We start from the raw sequence: 6,441 nt of genomic DNA, 5'->3' as shown, positions 1-6,441 counted from the left end.
AAAAGAGGAAGCAAAGCACTGAACACAGAACCTGGCAAGCTGTCATCATCCGGCACATCTGAACTGTTTGCGTGGTGTCTCCGCTGCTACCGCCTCAGTGCAGGTTTCCATCATCTGTTGCCTTTGACCACAAAACTCCCAACTCATCCCTCTCACTCCAGCCTTCCTCAAACCTCAGTGTCTTCCACACACTAGGACCAGAGAGATACTCTGAACATAAAACTGATGGATAACAGAGCATCCAAATGGACTAATAACTGACCAATTAATAACTGACCATCAAAAAATTCTCTCCTCCAAAAAAATAAAAATAAAAATAAATAAGAAAACTGGCAAAAACTGTCAAAATCAACTTTTCTAGAACTCTGAAAGTTAACCACCAAAGGCTTGGAATAATCTGGGAAGCTTTTATTTAATTAAAATGGCCGAGTATTGGTATGAACAGCAAACTTTGTGATGTTTCAACTTGCCCTATTCCTATCTCCCTATCTCCCACGTGGTGGTTCCCTAGAAAACTAGCAATCACAATAAAAGGCAGCAGCCTGATAGCCATCAAAGAGAGAAAAATGGAGTCAGGGGTTCTTTAAAGCCTCATTCCCATGGAATCGTCATTATTTAGCCTCTCTAGTAGTTCCCGGGAAGACCCCATTTATCAGGTCATCTTTATTTGGCCTGACTTAGAACTCACCTAGTGCAAAAGGCTTTTCTCCAGGGGTGTTTGTAAAAAACTAAAATAAAAAAATTAGAGACTGTTGTTTAACCTTCTGGCTGGGTGCTTTGTGGCTGGCTGAGGCTGTGGGTAACAGTTGGGCAGAAAATAAGCTGATCATAAACCATAAAAGGAAAATCTGGGGTATGAGCTCTCCATGGGGTCTCAGACAAGCTTCACCCACTTTCTGGGCATCTAGAAGGTCACGGGCCTGTGTAGGACTCTGCATGTGTCCAGGGCTGTGCACATGCTCAGAAAATACCGACGAAGGCCCAAAGAGCTCACTTCTGGGCGATCTTGGGGCTCTGCAGAACCAGAAAGTGAAAGCTGAGGCACAGTCTCAGCTGCCTGGCTGAGTGCTGAAGGAGTGCCCAGCGTGCACACAGAGCAGCTTTCCAAGGACTGGGAGATTTGCTGGTCACTGGCGTTCAAGGAAACCTCTGTCCATTCATCAACTGACCGCTGAGCTCACGGAGCAGAGAGCTCAGGGACTAAACATGATAAAGAATACAGACTTCACAGAAGACATTCAGAAATATCACTAAGTAAAATAATAACAAACAGCAACAACAACAGGCCCAGGGGATGGAACAGAATCTGACTTCCAGAGAGCCTATCAGGGAACTTCTTGGCCTCTATCGTCGTGTGAGCCAATTCCCATAATAAATTTAAAAATACTTTGAGATTAATGAAAATGAAAACACAACATAGCAACAATGAAGGATGCACTAAAGCAGTGCTTATAGGGAATTTTGTAGCTGTAAACACGTATTTTTAAGAAAAAAAGAAAAGTTTCATATCAACAATCTAACATTCCATCCTCAGAAATTAGAAAAAGAAAAACAAACTAAACCCAAAAATAAGCAGCAGGAAGAAAATAATAAAGATTAGAAAGAAAACAAATAAAATGGAGAATTTTTAAAATAGAGAAAAATCGATAAAACCAAAAGATCACCAAAATCACAAAACATTTAACTGAACTGACCAAGACAAAAAGAGAGAAGACTCAAATTACTAAAATCTGGTATGGAGAAAGGGCATTACTTGCAAAACTAGAGTTTGAAGGAAATACTACAAGCAATTATATGCCAACAAATTAGATAACCTAGATGAAACGGACACATTTATAGAAACAAACTACTGAAACTCAGAAAGAGAAAAATCTGAATACACCTATAACAAGAAAGATGTTGAATTAGTCATCAAAAAATTTCCCAGGAAATAAAAGCCCATGACCAGATGGCTTCACTGATGAATTCTACCAAACATTTAATGAAGAGTTAACATCAATCCTTCACAGATTCTTCCAAAAAATAGAAGAGGAGGGAACACTTCCCAGAAGCTGTCTCAGAGGCTGCCTGTCAAAATACTCTATTCTAAGTCTAAATCCTGAACACAGCATTGCCAGTTTTTTATAATCCGGCCCCTGCACCACCTACCCCATCCTAGTGCGTGTGGCGCTCTAAACTTCCTCTGTTGTTTCTAAGAGTGCACCATGCTCTCTTCTCACCTCCTGGCCTTCATACCCGCTGGTCCTTCTGCCTGGTATAGACTCTCTGCCTCCCCTTCTCTTACTGATTCCTGTCCATCTTTTGAGACAGCCCCTCCGCAGGAAATTTCCCTGCACCCCTCCTGACTGTGTAAGGTGTCTCTCCTGAGGGCACCCATACCATGCGCCTATGCTCCTGCAGCACTTCTGACTCTGGAAAAAAATATGCCCATGCATTTATCTGCCTCTCTTCCCAGTCCTCGCAGACAGGAACGGTGATTTTAATAGCTTGCAGGGTGCTTCTCACTAGCAAGGCACATCAACCTTTGCTGAATAAACGACCTCAGGATAAGATAAGGCATTCCCAAATTACTGCTGTTTCTGGGGCTAATTTTGACAATTTTATCCTAGTCCCAACAAGGACTCTCCCTCTGTAGAGACGGCATTCACAACAAAATGAATCTTTCTCAAGACTAAAATAAAGAAAAGAGCATTTCTAGGTTCAGACGGGCTCATAGAATAAAACAGACACGGCCAGTTCGTGCCTGTCTGAGTACACAAGCTGCGTTCTCTGTGAGTGCCCTGGTCACCTCTTGGGACACAGCCCACCAGCAGCAGCCTTGCCTGAGGCCACGGTGCTGTGTGGTGCTGGAGATGCCAGGAGGCAAGGCTGGAGGGATGGGAGGCAGGAGACACCAGCCTGGTCGCTAAGGAGCTCAAGCATCCAGTGAGAAGAAATGAGCTGGAAAGTAGAAAAAGGCAACATCGCTTCCAGGAAAACTCAAATCAAAGTCAAGGAAGTGAGGCCAGCAGTCACTGCTCTAAGGTGCAGGGGCTGTGCTCAGAGTAGCCAAGGAGCTCCAGGAAGGCAAGACTTTAGGGAGAGGAGAAAGTGGGAAAGGCTTGGAGGTCAGAAAGAACACAGTGTGTTGGAGTGTAATGAGAAGGGGCAGGGAAGAGACAAAGGAGATACACATTTGGGAGAGCTTTAAATACTTTGCTAGTGAGTTTAATTTTTGCCTGTTTAATTAATTTAAACCTGCTAATGAATTTAACTTTTCAATATGGGGGCCATTATATACTTTTGGGCCAAGGAGAAAGTGATGTGCATGCCAAGAGGTGTTTGATGAAGGCGAAGCAGGCAGGAGTCCATAGGTGGCGGTTAGAGAGTAGAGGCAGGGGGCCCAGCACTACAGACTCCAGGCAGCTTGGCCCTGACAAGAAAGGAGCCAGTGGGAGGAATATAAGGGCAAATAACTTGCCCTGGTCCTGCGGTGGCAAGGTGGCAGCGAAGCTGGGACATGAACCGAGGGGTCTGACTCCAGCAAACTCACCCTTTGCTGCTAGGCACACCTGCATGGCAACCACCTGGCTGTGCCTTTAAAATAGCTGTGTGCTGCTTAAGGCTTCAATAGCTACATATATGCATTTCTAGCAAGTGACAAGAGTGATATTACTTATGCTAATGTAAGGGTCATTATGTATTTAAGTGCAACACTAGTCTCTTACAAACACTAAAGGGGTGGAATTGGTCTTCCCTTTCCACGTACCCGACAGTCACTTAAGACAGTCTTCCGCCACACTAGATACTTCGTAAATGTCCATAGAGGGGAAAAGTCCAGTGGCCAGTGGAAGTCACTAGAGTGAGGCCATCTGAGTCAAGACACTTCCATGTGTCATATCTATAGGTTTCCACTTGGAGGCTGAATGACATTCGTGACGCCCTCTGTCCTCTTTCACCCACAGGCTATAGGTGATTTCTTCACAGGCCTGTTTCCTGACGGACGTTCATAGATGGGGCCCAAGTGACAATTTTAAAAAAATGTTCAACTGGGAATTGGCACATTTTTGCTTGTGTCTAGTAACTGTTTAAAAGTTGAATACATTGTCTAAACCTGGCCCTGTAGTCTTGCAGGGCTAAAAGACTCTCAGGGTCCTTGCCTGACAACTAAGAAGGCGTGTAGTGTTAGCATCCTCTGCATTGCATCACTGTAAAGTGGCATGCTGAATAAAGGGACTTAAAACAGTATTTCACAAGAAAAAACAATTCTATTACATCCTCAATTTAAAAAACTTTTAATTTTGTCTTTCTTTCCCTTTTGTAACTAATAGCTTAGTTTGAGCATGAAAATAAACTGGGGGGTGGGGAAGAATGGCCTCCTTTGTTTGCTAATGTTTTTTCCTTTTACTCACTATTGTGAAATGTGATTCTTTAATAGATGGGTGTTGAATGTTCTGTGTTAACTTCCCTTAAGGCTCTGTTGAGCATGACAAATGTGTGGATCGTTACTTCTCAGTTCTCCTTGAAAAGATAAAACAATAATACATTGAAGTTTGTATTTTAACCCAGTTTTTCTGTGTGAGGCCTTTAATTTTTTGTGTTGTTGACAAACATACGTGTCCCATTTTCCAAGTGGATGCTACCCGTCCCTTTAGGACGTCATCGCGGCTGGGCATAGTCTGGCTTCTCAGTGCCTTCTCCACCGGCTCTGCGGAGCGGGGATGTTGGTGTCAGTGCAGCACCATCGCACGCTCACTTCTGACTCTGAGGACTACGGAGCAGTTGGGTGTCCTTCACCGTTTAGGAAGCAAGGTCACTGCTTTTGAATCAGATACCCTCTCTCTAGAATGAACCTCTCAGAATGCGCCCGGGATTGCAAATTCGCTTCCTGTCTCAGCAACATGTCATGGAAAGTTTTGAGCCGTGAAACAGCCTGTCCTTTTATCTTCAAAGCTTGAAAGCTCTTGGATCTAAGAAGGAAATCATTTATTTGGGTTGAAAAAGACAATCTGGTTTTAGGATGATTAAACACAGAGTTAACAAAAAATGAAAACCAAATGACTTTTAGGCTAATAAGAAATTCACATGTTTATAAATCTGCTGTTCTTAACTCATTAATGTCATCCAAAAACCAGGCATCCTACTGTTGGAAACTGCAGTATTGAAGTACAGAATGGGTGGGGTGAGAGGAAACGAGAATCTGCCAAGCAGAAGAGTCTGTGCTCCCGTCACCTTATTAGGAACTCCAAGAAAGCAGGTAGAAAAACAGGGTTTGAAATAGAACTACCGACCATGGGACAGTAACAAGATGGTCCAAAGTTATCCCTCACACACACGTGCACACACACCCCACAAACCTATAAACGCTTGCAAATGTTACTTGCTTACTAGGTCAACAGGCATTCTGCTAATCTCCATGTCACTGAATTGCAGGTTCTTCCGAATCCAATTAAGAAGAGCACTTTCTTTCTGGTAGAAAGAAAGTGACTTCTTATGCCAAAGCTAGCTTAGGGGAAGAAGTACAGGCTTCCTTCCTTATGGGTACCACTTCACTTTTGGAGCAGAAAGTGGGCAATTTTGGCTGGGCACAGTGGCTCTCACCTGTAATCCCAGCACTCTGGGAGGCTGAGGTGGTTGGATCACCTGGGTCAGGAGTTCTAGACCAGCCTGGCCAACATGGGGAAACCCTGACCCTTCTAAAAACACAAAAAATAGCCAAGCATGGTGGCAGGCACCTGTAATCCCAGTTACTCTGGAGGCTAAGGCATGAGAATCACTTGAACCTGGGAGGCGGAGGTTGCAGTGAGCCGAGATCGTGCCATTGCACTCCACCCTGGACAACAGAGTGGAAACAAAAAAAGGAAATGGGCAATTTTAAAGTGGGGTACTACACAGTGGTGGAAGTGAGCAGGTGAGTGGGATGTGGGGGGTGTCTGTGTACTCCCCTCAGTGCCTTATCTACTGGCCAGTTGAGCTGGCGTCTTCCTGGGAAAAAATAGGTTGTAAAAGTGGCCAAAAACTCTAGTGTGTACACTTTGGGTTGAAAATGGGCTGTTATCTCTTCAGGTAACCTCCTGGTGGGTGGAGTTCTGCTCTGGAGCTTCTAAGAACAGTTAGATGAACTTGCCCTGTAGGGAGCGTCTGGTGAAGAGGAGGTAAAAGGCTATGGTTACATTTCTAAAGGGCTAAGTAGGAAGTGTGGAAAAGTAGGAAAAAGAAAAGAAGAAAGAGGAAAAAATTAAAGTATCTCTTAGAAAAATGGGGGTACTAGCCGGACGAAGTGGCTCACGCCTATAATCCCAGCACTTTGAGAGGCCGAGGCGGGCAGATCACCTGAGGTGGGGAGTTTCACACCAGCCTGACCAACATGGAGAAACCCCATCTCTACTAAAAAATATAAAATTAGCTGGGCGTGGTGGCGCATGCCTCTAATCCCGGCTATTCGGGAGGCTGAGGCAGGAG

Source organism: Piliocolobus tephrosceles, chromosome X, assembly GCF_002776525.5.
Source record: "Piliocolobus tephrosceles isolate RC106 chromosome X, ASM277652v3, whole genome shotgun sequence".
NCBI classification, from domain to species: Eukaryota; Metazoa; Chordata; class Mammalia; order Primates; family Cercopithecidae; genus Piliocolobus; species Piliocolobus tephrosceles.
Note: the sequence above shows the minus strand (reverse complement) of the source record.